Here is a 15,236-nt window from a genome sequence, read left to right on the forward strand (position 1 = left end):
TTTGCCGCCCCCTGGAAAAAGCCGCCCAAGGCAAATGCCTTGTTTGCCTCGCGGCTAATACGCCCCTGTAACTATCCATTTCTTCATTTGGCATTTCTGCTACTAATGGAATACTCTCCAATTTGCTATCTATTATTGGTCGCGTCAACACATATTTTCTAACTGAACAAATTCTCTATGAATTAATATCTATTCTCCCTTTTTGATACACGGAGGTTACTCATTTTTAATTTTTGGGACAAACATTTGTATGTCCCAATCATCATCCGATTTATTTATTTTAACTTTATTTGAACGCCTCTTATATGTAGTTTTTTAGGTTTGGGCCATTATACCCCTTATGCCATGGAGTGGCACTGTTAGGGTTAACCTACCCTGAATCTTGCTACCTTGTTGCTTGGAAATACTAAAAGTCACTATATGTGCCTCAGTGTAAGATCTGGGCAGTGTGACACTTATATACATTGTATCGCTTTCTATCCAGTCGGCACTATTTGGGTTACTGTACTTTACAAATGTGTCATTATTACAATCATCACATATATTGTGATTTCACTCTTTTGACACTGCTATAACTAACTCTCCGTATTCATCTATCCGCCTATATGCCGTGAATTCACTCCATTCATCCGGCATAGTCACATCTCTTATTTATTTATCTATTTAATTTTTCTGGAATTATTGCGGTTGATTTCCTGACATTCTGGTCTCGCTAGGGTTAACTTAATTTAATTTAATTTATTCCAAGCTTTGCAGCTTTCCCGCCCTCCATTTCACGACGTCAGATCAATAAAGATGATTTGACGATGATCACCGACGTCATGTTTAGGGGCGGAGCTTTAAGTAGATTTAAAAAGAGGCGCCATTCACTCCGCAAATTGCTCTTGAAAAAGGCGACTTGATTTTGATTTTAGCTTGGGACTACCTTGGTTTTCGTCTGTCTAATTTCATTACTTTATGGAGGGATAAGATACCAGCTTATTACTATTTCCATGCTAGGGATTCCTTCCCCCAAATCTCCTAGAGCAGTGATGGCGAACTTATGGCACACGTGCCACAGGTGGCACGCCGGGCCCTCTCTGTGGGCACGCGGCCATAGGTTCACCATCAATGCAGAGTAGGCACCTGTCTGCCCGAAACGGCAGGCGCCTACTCTGCTTCCATGGCAACGCTCCACACAGCATAGCGCGGGACGACAGGGGAGCTGATTCACAGATCCCTCCCCCTGCAGTGCTTACCACCACCACCGGACCACCAGGGATGGCTGTGCCGCCCCCCACTTCATTAAAGGTAAAAAGGAGGGAGGAGGGGGGGGGGGGTACTGACACACAGCACCCCTACCCCCCACAACAGTACCCCTACCCCCCAAGCACCCCTATCCCCCCAGCAGTACCCCTACACCCCACAACAGTACCCCTACCCCCCAGCAGTACCCCTACCCCCCAGAAGTACCCCTACCACCCCCAGAAGTACCCCTACCCCCCCAGCAGTACCCCTACCCCCCCAGAAGTACCCCTATCCCCCCAGCAGTACCCCTACCCCCCCAGAAGTACCCCTACCCCCCACAACAGTACCCCTATCCCCCCAGCAGTACCCCTACCCCCCCGGAAGTACCCCTACCACCCCCAGCAGTACCCCTACCCCCCCAGCAGTACCCCTACCCCCCCAGAAGTACCCCTACCACCCCCAGCAGTACCCCTACCCCCCCCAGCAGTACCCCTACCACCCTCAGCAGTACCCCTACCACCCCCAGAAGTACCCCTACCCCCACAGCAGTACCCCTATCCCCCCATCAGTACCCCTACCACCCCCAGCAGTACCCCTTCCCCCCACAGCAGTACCCTTACCCCCCAGCAGTACCGCTATCCCCCCAGCAGTACCCCTACCCCCCCAGAAGTACCCCTACCCCCCAGCAGTACCCCTACCCCCCTCCAGCACCTCTATCACCCCAGCAGTACCCCTACCCCCCAGCAGTACCCCTACCACCCCCAGCAGTACCCCTACCACCCCCAGCAGCACCCCTACTCCCCACAGCAGTACCCCTACCCCCCCCAGCAGTACCCCTACCCCCACACACAGTACCCATACCCCCCACACACAGTACCCCTACCCCCCAGCAGTACCCCTAACCCCCCACAGAACCCCTACCCCCCCACAGCCAGTACACCTACCCCCCAGAGCAGTACCCCTACCCCCCCAGAGCAGTACCCCTACCCCCCCACACAGTACCCCTACCCCCCGCAGTACCCGTTCCCCCCCAGCAGTACCCCTACCCCCCACAGCAGTACCCCTACCCCCCACAGCAGTACCCCTAACCCCCACAACAGTACCCCTACCCCCCACAACAGTACCCCTACCACCCCCAGCAGTACCCCTACCACCCCCAGCAGTACCCCTACCCCCCAGCAGTACCCCTACCCCCCCAGCAGTACCCCTACCCCCCCAGCAGTACCCCTACACCCCCACAGCAGTACCCCTACACCCCCACAGCAGTACCCCTACTCCCCCACAGCAGTACCCCTACCCCCCCACACAGTACTCCTACCTCCCCACACAGTACCCCTACCCCCTAGCAGTATCCCTACCCCCCAGCAGTACCCCTACCCCCCAGCAGCACCCCTACCCCCCCACAGCACCCTTACCCCCGCTCAGCACCCCTACCCCCACACATTACCCCTCATACACACACACATACAGCACCCCTAACACACACACACACACACAGCACCCCCCCCCCACACACAGCACCCCCCCCACACACACACAGCACCCCCACACTTACACAGCACCCCTCATACACACACACACACACACACAACACGCCCCCACACACACGCACCCCGCACACACACGCATCCTCCCACACACACGCAATTGCCGTGTTGGCACTTTAAGGAAAAAAAGTTGGCATGTATTGCGGTTTGGGCACTCGGGCTCAATAAGGTTCGCCATCACTGTCCTATAGCATTGTAGTTCATTTGCTACATCTGGACTGCTGGTTTATCCTTCAATGTCACAAACTTATTTTACAATTTACTTATTTGGTGCACCTATTTATCTATTTATAGATCATACTTATTTTGTATCTAAAGGGTTCCCAGTTTGTTACATTTATTTAACCTTATCCCTTTGATCATAGATTATTACTGTTTATAACTATATTCGGCAATTTTGTTGCATAATACCTACAGTTATCTCCCTGATCATTTATTTTGGACGAGTCAGTATATAATTCCATATGGTCCTATTTTATTTATTTATATTTGTTTAGTATTTTTTGAGTTTTCCCCTATGAGGGACTAATAAAGAGTTTTTTTGTTTCTGCTCTCTGCGCTCCACTTTGATATTTATCATATAACTGCAGAGCAGCTTTTTCTCTACAAGGATACTAGGTCTTTTTGGGAGGCATATTGTTTATATCTGACACCCATTAGTCCATTTTTTTCTTCACACACAAAGACATCCACAAACACAGAGGTAAACATTCACACACACAGAGGCAGAGATCCACACACACAGAGGCAGCCACACACAGAAAGCCACACACACAGACAGCCACACACACACACACATGCTTCCCACAGGCAGACAGACACACACACAGGCAGATGGTCAAACACACAAGCAGACAGCCACACACTCACACACACACAGGCAGTCTCACACACACACACACACACAGGTAGACAGTCACACACTCACACACACACAGGCAGACGGTAACACACGCAGACAGTCACACACACACACACACACACACACAGTGGACTGGCCCACATCTTGCACATGGCCGGCCGGGATTACAGGAGCCTGATCACTGATGAATAGGGCTTTCAGCCCAGCCCCAGGTGCCGCGGCCCACTGGGAAATTTCCCCGTATCCCGGTGGGCCAGTCCGGCCCCTTTTTAGCGAGTAGCGAATGTGTGCATACGGGCTGTAGTGTATGTACGGGCTGTAGAGAGTGTTTGTTTAGAGAATGTAGTATGTGTTTGCTTACAAGGAATGTAGTGTGTGCATAGGGGATCCAGAGTTTTTATGTTAGGAATGTAGTGTGTGTATGTGGTACAGTTTGTGTGTAGAGGATCTAGTGTGTACAGAGTGTGTATAGGAGATCATATGTGTTAAAAAAAAATTGCGCTGTTGCATAAACCTATTTTTTTGTATGTGTCGTTGTGTGTACCTGTGTTTGTATGTGCCAGTATGTGTATCTGTGTGTCAATGTGTAACTGTGTGTGTATGTACCTGGCACATAGTAGCACATAGATACAAACACTATGTATCTGTGTGTCTAGGTGTGTGTATCTGTGTGTCAAAGTGTGTATGTGCCGGTGTGTGTCTGTATCTGTGTGTTTGTATGTGCCAGTGTGTGTACCTGTGTGTCAGTGTGTATGAATCTGACACACAGACACACACTGGGGCATAGTGGCACACAGATACACACAGCCTGACACACATATACACAGGCACAAAGTGGCACAAAGATACACTGCCTCCCTCCCTCCAGCACAACATTTTCTATATGAAGCTGGGAGGAAATGACGGTCCATCACTTCCTCCTAGCATCCCATACTGCGGGAACAGGTCGCGCAATTAATCGGCTGCGGCGCTGACCGGGTCCCTCTGCAATCACTGCAGGACCCCAATTTTGTTCTCGCGGAACCCTAGCGGAACACCAATTGGGAAAGGCTGGTGTCGAGGATTCAGAGTGTATATAGGGACCTAGTGTGTGTGTGTGTGTGTGTGTGTGTAGATTAGAGATCCAGAGTTGGGTAAGGGATCTAGCGTGTATCTGGAGCGTAATGTGTATAGTGGTGCAGTGTGAGGGGTGCTGTAGTATATATATATTTATATATATATATGTTTGGAAGTATTGTATGTGTGAGGGGCGCAGTGTGGTGGGTGTGCTGTGTGTATGTGTGTAAGAGGGGTGCAGTGTGTGAAGGTGTTGTGTGTGAGTGTGCTGCGTGTGTGTAAGAGGGGTGCAGTGTGTGTGTGTAAGAGAGGTGCTGTGTGTGAGGGTGCTGTGTGTGTGAATATGTGTGGGGGGGACAGATTTAAAACTTATTTTTTTAATTTTATTTAAAAACAAACAAACTTTATATCCCAACCCCTCCTTTCTTACCTTTAGCCTGGGAGGGGGGCCGTGCTATAGTCCCTGGTGGTCCTAGTGGTGAGTGAACTCTAGCCTGCGAGTGGCAACGTGGCAACTCTCGAACCTCGCGAGAGGAACCCAGTGGAGCTGCAGGTAAGAACTCCCCCGGGTTCCCCTCTCCCCTTCTCCCCAGCTGGCGACCGCATGCCTGTGCCTGTGGGTCGGTGAGGGAGATCTTTGAAGGCACACAGCAGGGCCGGTGCTCAGAGATCCCGCGATCTCCCCTGCCGGCCTCTGTGCATTTGCCCAGTATGCCCAATGGCCAGTCCAGGCCTGGTTTTACACATCTAGCACCTGACCGGGAGATACCCTGGAACACTCTGGAAGTTCCTTAGATTGGGACTGTGCCACGGTTCGGTCAATCCCCGATCTCTAAATAGAGCAATATTTGGAGGGTAGGTTGGGGAGGCATAGGAGGATACCAGGATATTGAGAGTGCACTTCTCCCCAGAGGTCCCGGAACCCCTTTTTGGTGACCAAGACTAAGCCACTGCATGCCTGGAACATCTCGCTAGATCAGAGAATAACTGCAACCAGTGGCGTACATACCGGGGTTGCAGGGGTCACGGCTGCGACTGGGCCTGCAGGGGGCCCGGCTGCCCTGCGACCCGGTATGCACGCCATGTGGCCACATTTTGCCATCCTCTTCTCCTGGGGGGCCCAGGAGCTGGCCACCTCAGGGTCCCCCGAGGCTGGCCGTGGCTTCAGTTTGCTGGGCTGCTGGGCGGGCGCGCGAGGGAGCATTCTCCCTGGCTGAGCGCTCTCTGCCCTGCTCCCTCGTGCACACCGCACTGATGCTGGAGCTGGAACATGACGTCATATTCCGGCTCCGGCATCAGTAAGCGGTGCGCGAGGGAGCTGGGCAGAGAGCGCTCAGCCAGGGAGAATGCTCCCTCACGCGCCCGTGCAGCAGCCCAGCAGCTCAGCAACACCACTGGACCCCAGGGACAGCAGGAATCCCCACAGCACTCTCAAAGGTAGGGAGGCTGGGGGACTAAATAAATAAAAAAAAATGTGAGTGTGTATGTGTGTTAGTGTGTGTGTGTCAGTGAGTGTGTTACTGTGTGTGTCTGTTATTGAGTGTGTGTCTGCTAGTGAGTTTCAGTGTGTGTGTGTGTCAGTGAGTGTGTTACTGTGTGTGTTAGTTTGTGACTTTCAGTAAGTGTGTTAGTGAGTGTTACTGTGTGTGTGTCACTGAGTGTGTTTGTGTGTCTGTTATTGAGTGTGTGTCTGCTAGTGAGTGTCAGTGTGTGTGTGTGTGTCTGTTACTGTGTGTGTGTTACTGAGTGTGTGTTTGTCAGTGAGAGTGTATGTTTTGTGAGTGTGTATGTGTGTCTGTCACTGAGTGTGTGTCTGTCAGTAAATGTGTGTGTCTGTTAGCTAGTGTGTATGCGTCTGTTCGTGAGAGTGTGTGTGTGTAGTTAAAACCCCTTCAGCACTTACCTTTTTCCAGCACCAGGCTCCCTTGGCGCTGGGGATCTCTTCGCCCCGATCTGCCTCTCAGCTCCGAATGCGCATACGCGCATTCAAACCGCCCATAGGAAAGCATTACTCAATGCTTTGCTATGGACGTCCAGCGGAATCGCGGAAGCGCCTCTAGCTGCTGTCAGTGAGACAGCTACTAGAGGCTGGCTTAACCCTCAGTGAAACATAGCAGTTTCTCTGAAACTGCTATGTTTTCAGCTGCAGGGTTAAAGGGAAACTCCAGTGCCAGGGAAACAATCCGTTTTTCTGGCACTGCAGGTCCCTTCACCCTCCCACCCCCCCAATCCCCGGTTGCTGAAGGGGTGAAAACCCCTTCAGTAACTTACCAGAGGCAGCGACGATGTCCCACGTCGCTGCTTCTTCCTCCGAACCGCTCCACCCTCTGATTGCGTCGGCCGGTGGGCGAGACTGATCCCGCCCACCGGCCGGGGAGACCTAATGGGCATGCGCCGCAATGCTGCGCATGCGCATTAGCGCTCCCCATAGGAAAGCATTGAAAATGCATTTCAATGCTTTCCTATGGGGAAATGAGTGACGCTGGAGGTCCTCACATAACGCGAGGACGTCCAGCAATGCTCTAGCACAGGTTTCCTGTGCTAAAAAACCAGGAAGTGCCCTCTAGTGGCTGTCTAGTAGACAGCCAATAGAGGTGGAGTTAACCCTGCAAGGTAATTATTGCAGTTCATAAAAAAACTGCAATAATTACACTTGCAGGGTTAAGGGTAGTGGGAGTTGGCACCCAGACAACTCCAATGGGCAGAAGTGGTCTGGGTTCCTGGAGGGTCCCTTTAAAACTAGAGGGACCTGGCACCCCCAGACCACTTCATTGAGCTGAAGTGATCTGAGTGCCTATAGTGGTCCTTTAAATGTATCTGCATGCACTGGCCCTGCGACCAGGTGCCCGCCGCCATGTGTAGTGGCACCGGCCCGCACAGAGTAAGCGCGGGGGGGGGGGACCACGGATCAATTTTTGCACCGGGGCCCCATGGATCTTGTGTACGCCACTGGCTGCAACCCGGAAAAACTTTAAACACACTGTAATTCGGGCACGGATTCTCCACTATTTGACAGCAAGGGTGCTTGGTGATGAGCTTTCTATGGATATACATTGTGTGGGGATACAGTTCAGACAAATGGGGTTCAGGTGGACATTTTGTATGATGTGCCTTTAGGGCTGTGAGGGCACAGTAGGGAGCCCATTGAGTTAGCTAAGGATAATGTAATTAAGTCCCCAGACAGAATGGCACCGGGGAGGGACAGTGCAATGTTACATTGTTTACATTGAGAAATAAGACTGCCTCTAGTGGCTGTCTATCAGGGATTAAAGGGATTATATAGTATTAGGAATACAAATTGAGTTAATGCTTTCCTATGGGGATTTCGCTGATGCTGCATGTCTTCACAGAAGCAGTCTTAGTACTGGAATGTAAATATTGCAGTTTCTCAAAAACCTCCAATCCTTTTTTCCTGTTTGGCTATTATACACTACAGTGTGGGGATATTGCTGCACTGTGGAGACTTTTTTTGTCTATATTGAAATTTGTATAGGCAGATAGTTTGCCTCTACCTCAGTTTATTTATAGTGATCACTGGAGCTGCCACGGTAGCCCGCTTGACAGGACAAGCGCCACAAACTCCCTTCCGGTCTTGGTCCTCTAACTCATCCTGGGATCCCGAACCAAATTTTAAAGCAGCCGCCCGGTTCGCCAGCTGCCGGGTCTCCTGGATGCTGGACTCCTGGCAGGCAATGCACCCCCACTCCATCCTGCGTCCTCCTCTCTGTGCGGCTGGGCACCAGCCTCTGATGCCCTCCTGTGCTGTACTGATCTCCAGCCATGCTCTTCAGCGCTTTCACAGCTCTCCTGGTGCTCCGATACCAGAGGTTTGTCCACTTCCGGGTTCCAAAATGGCGGGGCCTGTGACATCAGCACCTGTGTGATGTCCGGCACCTTCAAGCTCCACCCAGACGTCCAGCATCTCACTGTCACTTCCGCCTGGACTGGAAAAGAAGGGGGGACTCCAAGAGCGCTCTTCCTGCGCTCCGCCATCTTGGGCCCAACTCCCAGCCGACATCTCAGCCCGCGGCCGTCTCCTGGAAGTCCGGGATGCGCTGCTCACCGCTCAAGTGCCGACTGCCTCCCGCTCGTCCCGACCACTGCTCCCTGCTCCGTCGAACCGGACTCGGTGAAAGGTGAGTAGGAGGCCTGGAACGCCCAGGCCTCCTACCGCTGGCCAGAGATGGACTCTCCGCCACCTGCTGCTCCGCTTCCATCAATCCTTGGGGAAGACCGGACATCACCTCCAACAGGGAACCTGCTCCATTGGAGGCCAGGTAAGCCTGCAGCATCCCGATCAAAGCACCCTTGGACACAGCAGCCATCATGAACAAGGGGAAGCCTAGGACACTAACTCTCATGTAAGTCAACAGGCCCTAAGCTAACTCTAACTTTTTTTTTTGAACAGCAGAAGGCTGTTCCAGCATGTTTCTTCTGCAACTGGTGAGTACCCTGCCCTCTACAACCCTTCTTATACCATCCCATCTCTCTGCAACCTTGTATCTCTCTCTATCCCACCTCTTACTGCAGGGAAAATGTCATGCCTACCCTTCCTTACAGTCCAGGGGGTCCCTTTATTTCAGCGTCACGTTTGTCCAATCAAATGTCTCCCATAGAGCAGAACTGAGGATACACAGAGAATGCATGAAAAGCCCCCTGATCTGCCAATTGGATGCTTCTCTATAAACCTCATAATGCTATGGGTGATGATGCCAAATATGTATCTTCCTTTAAAAATCAAAGGAAGTAAAAAGGAAGTACCTCTAGTGTAGTGATTCCCAAACCAGCCTTAATGGCCCAGTAACAGTGCAAGATTTATGCATCTCCATATTTTATTCCAATAGAGATACTTATAAAACATGATGCCAGGCCATGAGGACTGATTTGAGAACCACTGCATCTAGTGGCTGTCTGACAGCCTGAAGGGGTGGTTTTCAGAAACGGCTATAATTTACATTGTCTGAGAAAAGGGATAGCAACAACAGACCAAAATAGTTTTGTGCTTTGGGCGTCCCTTTCATTACTTTTTGTTTATGAAAGGTTTGCACCATCGGACATCGCCACTGGAGACAACTTTGGGGTTAAATTGTTCGAGAACCCCTTGAGGTAAGTGCCTCCTGGCACCATAACAACTTAATTTAGATTACGTTGTTTTGGTGCCTGAAGTATTCCTTTGAAACTAGTGTATTGATCTAAACAATGCTGCTAACTTAATTCTTTTAAAACTAGTATATTGTTCTAAATACTGCTGCTAACTTAACTCTTTCAAAACACACACACAGACACACATTCTTTATGTTACTCAACACATCACTGTCTCACACATAAGTTATTTTACAATAATTTCACCATCATTACACAGAATTATGCACAAACTATGGTTATTGTTAAAGAGGAACTGTCACTTCCGAGGGAATGGCACATTCTAATATTCTACTAATAGTTACTAAAATGTGATTAAAAAATTCAAATGTAAGTCAGTGCACACAACGCCTGTCACACAATATAGAACATCCCATGATTCCAGTGATTCCTTTGTCCGTGAATGTGCACGGAAATCATGGGAAAGGTTTGCTATGTGTGCAGGGCATGCTGGGAAGATTAATTCAATTTTAAAGGGACACTGTAGGCACCAAGCTCATTGAAGTGGTCTAGTTGCAATGTCCCATGTCCCTAAAACTGCAATAATTACATCTGAGGGTTAACTCCTTCTCTAGTGGCTATCTAGACAGCCACTGGAGGCGCTTCCGGAGTCGAAACGGAGGCCCTTCCGGAGTCCGTTATCTAATGCTGGACATCCTCACGCTCTGCATGAGGATCTCCGGCGTCAGATTTTTTCCCCATAGGAAAGCATTAAATAATGTTTAATGCTAATATCGGCAGGGGAGGAGCTTGGGTGGAGCCGGATTCAGGTAAGTGACTGAAGGGGTTTTAACCCCATGAGCACAGCGTGAGGCGGGGCACGAGGGAGGGTGGGCACTGCAGGAAAACGGGTTTGTTTTTCTGGCACTATATCCCTTTAACTTGCACTGGAATAATTGACTAGGATGAATGAAAAAGAAAAATTGCGCGTCAAAGAGGGTACCCTTTCTTTTTTTAAACAAGTATCAGCCTAAATAGATACTTTAAGTACATTAGTCTGGGTTGTTAAAAGCAGCCCCATGACCTACCCTGGATTAATCATATCAATAGGTATCTTTATACGTTGCTTTGTTTGGTGCCACTCCCTGTCCTGTTAACCCCTTAAGGACCAAACTTCTGGAATAAAATGGAATCATGACGTGTCAGACATGTCATGTGTCCTTAAGGGGTTAAAGCATGCAATGCAATGGTAAACGTCAAAGTACATGTTTCTCAATACCAATTGTTCATCTATCTATAAAGCACATTATTATCCTGCAGTGTGTAACCATGGTCAGCCACTGTAAACATTTTGGTTAAGTGGACTTGAAATACTTGACAATTATTTTTTAAATCAGCAAACACTTTTAAACAAATTACTATTATTACCAAAATAAAGCAAGAAAAAAGTTTATAGTAAACCTAGAAAAGTTAAAATTTCTGGGGAAATTGTGTGAAGTGTTCTTGCCTCCACCAGTAGTCTACAACTGGAGTGGGTGGAGTAACTGGTATTAGTTATTTATATAGCACATTTAATTGCAACGTTGTTGCCCAAAGTGTTTCACAGTTACATTAAAACATACATTGATAGGGGGCGTGGCCGACCAAGAAACCTACAGGACGTGTATCAAGGGAGCTCCATAAGGGCCTCATCGTAATAGGCACGGAAGAGCTGAAAAACTCACTTACAGACAGCTGCTCACGAACCCCCACCCAGAGACAACCATGGGAAGAAAGAACAAGAAAGTCCAGAAACCGGAGACACCTAGGCAGCCTGATATCAGACTATCCTTCGAGAGGCCCGCGCCGCTGCCGCAACCTAAAATGGCGCCCGCGCCTCGATACAGCCCAGAGACCTCAGACGGCTCCGAGGCAGAGAGGGAATCCCCTGCCTTGCTAGACCCGGGCGAAGGTGCGTCAGCCACAGACTCGGAGGACGACTCCTCTCCCTCCACAAAAGGAGATATAAAAAGACTCCTTGCGTCCATGCAGCGGATCTGGAAAGCTGACATACAGCAGACCCGGGCCGAAATTGGCAAAATCCACAGAAGAGTACAGGAGGTGGAGGAGAAGGAGGCTTCCAGAGACCTACAACACAGCCACACCACAAGCCAGCTGGAAAGACTCACCACTGAGGTCCAGATGCTGAAGAAAATGGTGCTCGGCTTGCAATCCAGACACCGCCGGCGCAACATCCGCCTTAGAGGTGTGCCGGAGGAGATAGGAGACGAAGTCCTACTCCCAACTGTGAGGAGGCTGATAGCCTCCATGGGCATTGCAGACAACCCAACAATCCCCCACATAAAAGTAACCTTCCGGATACGAAAATCGTCGACAGCCCCAGAAACAGCCCCCAGGGATGTCATCGCAGTGACCAGCGACATCCAAATCCGCAGCGTGATTATGAAATGCTCCAGAGAGATGGGCACAGTGCGGTTTGAGGGGCAATCAGTCGAGATTTACAGCGACCTACCCTTCCAAGTCCTTGCGGAAAAGAAAAAATTGGCGCAGGTAGCTAAGCGACTCCGAGACAACGCTATCAAATATCGCTGGGACACAGGGGGCTCCTTGGTAGTACTCCGGGGGAAGGGGGAAGGACACCCTCACCCTGTCCTCCACGGATGACCCACAAGCACTTCTTCAATCCCTGGGGCTGCTGGCTGGGCACCAGGAAGCAACTGAACCCATGGAGTTGCAGCCAAATGCACAAGAGAGTCCAGCAGAACACTCACATTCTGCCAAGAGATGGACCGCGACAAAGATCAGTAGACTAGCAACCAGACTGTCCATCCACAAGAAACCGTGACCCTTCGATCACCGCCCTTCTGACACCTATGTGAACTCTGGCCAGGGGACCTAAAGTCCACTAGGACATACTATGCTCCAAGTTTCTTTTTTCTTCCCAAATGTTCCTATGATACATATATACCACATAAGTGCCAAATGTGATATTGCATGATAAACTGTTTCAATTGCCTTACTAATACTAAGACAAAGATGATTAATGTGAAAATATTTCAATAAAATTCAAATTGAAAAAAAACAAAAACATACATTTATAAAAACATTAGCAGGTGTACAAAAGGCCCTGTCTATGACATCACTCGCTGCTCCAGCCTGGCACAGGTCAAAGTATTTTGGCGGTTGCCATCTTCAAACGGTCGTATTTTAAAAACTATACATCCTACAGCAAAGAGCTTTATATTGTGAGAATCACAAGACCCATGCCTACATTTTCATGCATAGTATGTCTCTGAAATATTAAACATGAAGGCACAGTCGCAGTTTCGAAATTGCCCTTCAAATTTGAACTGGCTAGAGTAGAGTTTCAATGAATGTCAATGGACGGCGTGAGTTGCAAACAAATGGTCATATTGTGAAAACTATAAGGACTATGGCTTAGCCGTGGACATTTTTAGTGGCAGCAGGGATATCTGAAAGTTTTGATGTAAGATTTGTGTAGGTGGGCTTCAAAATGAGGGAGTGGTGGCAGTTTAGAAATCATGTCCTGATTTTTTCTGCTTTTGCCAGCTCCCACTCTAGTTTTGAACATTTTGCCATTCATTCCTATGGGACCAATTTCGCCACAGGAACGACGATATTCCGTGAACCATTCGGCGAATCATTCCACAAAGTAATAGCAACCCAATCGGGAACAATCCGCACGTTTTGGTATATTACTGTCTATGTAGTGTAAAAACTGTGGGAGGAGTTAGGGTGGCAAATTTGGCTTTAATAAGAATAAGAATAATATATATGTGAGATAACATTAAGTGGTCTTGCTATGCAAGAACACTTAATTACTATAAACTTTGTCAGTTTGTTTTGTTGAAAATGCCTCTCAGGAGAGAGAAACTGGGCATTGGAGCCTGCACTGCATGAATCACACTGATCAGATTCTCTCTCTTCTCCTCATGTCAGGATGTGGCACGGTGAAGAGATCGTTAAACTGCACATGTGTAAATCTGTCAGACATGCCCAGTGCTCTTTTCTAGCATTCCTAGGGATAAGAAACCGATTGGTTAGATCAGTGTACCCCCTTGTGTGGGTGTGGAAAGCATAAGTAAAAAGAAACAGGTAAACATAGAAAATTTATTTACATGCTTTTTTAAGCCTGCAGAGTAAGGCAACTGTCTCATTCTTAAGATTTTGAATGAGACAATTGTTTCAAAGTGATGCACACTTCATTAACGCTGTTACGGCGTCATAGGCGTGCGCACGGGGTGTGCTGGGTGTGCCTGGGCACACCCTAATCAAGCCTCAAAATTGAGGCTCCGTCACCTCCGTGCTGCACTGCCGTTTACGGTCTTTAACACAATTTTTCCCTCCCATCCGATCCTTCACTATGCGAGCGGTATCGCTGCACAGTGAAGGATCGATCTCCTCCTCCTCCAGACCTCCCCTATAGCTCACGTGGCGCGTTCCGTGACGTCACGTGGAGGCGGAGGCACATCAACGCTAGGGCGAGGTGAGGCCCGGCCAGATCACAGCACAGCGGTATCTTTCTCCAAGAACGGCAGGTACAGATTATTTCCCCTCCCTTCCCGAATCCTGCAGCATGGCTTATTTTGGAATTTACAGAAATATTACTCACTCACTAATATTTACAAATTCAGCAGGCAAAATATGAGCTACGAGGTTAGCTTGGTCCCTCCAGGACTTATCCATAGTAAGGGTAAGAAGCTCTTGAGAGATTTCTTGAAAATGAACTTTACTGTATATCATTGTGTCATGCTTATAAATCGTTCAGGAAATGTTTTTTTATCTACTCTGAATGGGAGAGAGATTAATTGACAACAAATATGTGTCTCCTGTCTTTACCAGGTATGTTTATTTTGGGTATGTCCATACATCATTCATGCAGGTCTACAAGTTAGAAGATACTGGGCCCATTCCCCTTCTTACTTTGCCTTCAACACATGCACTTTTACCTAGGTCTTTTAGTTTCAATGAACATGCAATGACAGGGTTAGGTCTATATGAGGTCATTATGGTTTCCTTAGTGGAATTCATTAACACTGAACTCAAATCAAGTGTTATTTTGTATCTGAATTCCAAATTATTGATTCTCTGTACATACTATATACATGTATTGGTGTTGCTGTGCATCATTCAATGGACACAATGGGCAGGAATTCCCTCTGAACAGACTGACTGCTCTCTGACATAAAAGAGGCTCAATTTAGGCTTTTTTCTAATCCCATAAAACCCTGTATACTAAGAGAAATATAGGTTTTCCCCAGCCACAGTTCCACTAATCACATAGGATAATTGGGACTTCTCAATCAACTAATACACTGGCTCAGACCGTTTGTATACAGCCTGGCTCACAGTAAGGTTCTATTATTATTCTATTATTTGCTATATTATTCTATAATAGATTCTATTATCCTGCAGCATGGCTTATTATGGCATTTATAATA

The sequence above is a fragment of the Pelobates fuscus genome, chromosome 3 (genome assembly GCF_036172605.1).
Source record: "Pelobates fuscus isolate aPelFus1 chromosome 3, aPelFus1.pri, whole genome shotgun sequence".
Classification (NCBI taxonomy): Eukaryota; Metazoa; Chordata; class Amphibia; order Anura; family Pelobatidae; genus Pelobates; species Pelobates fuscus.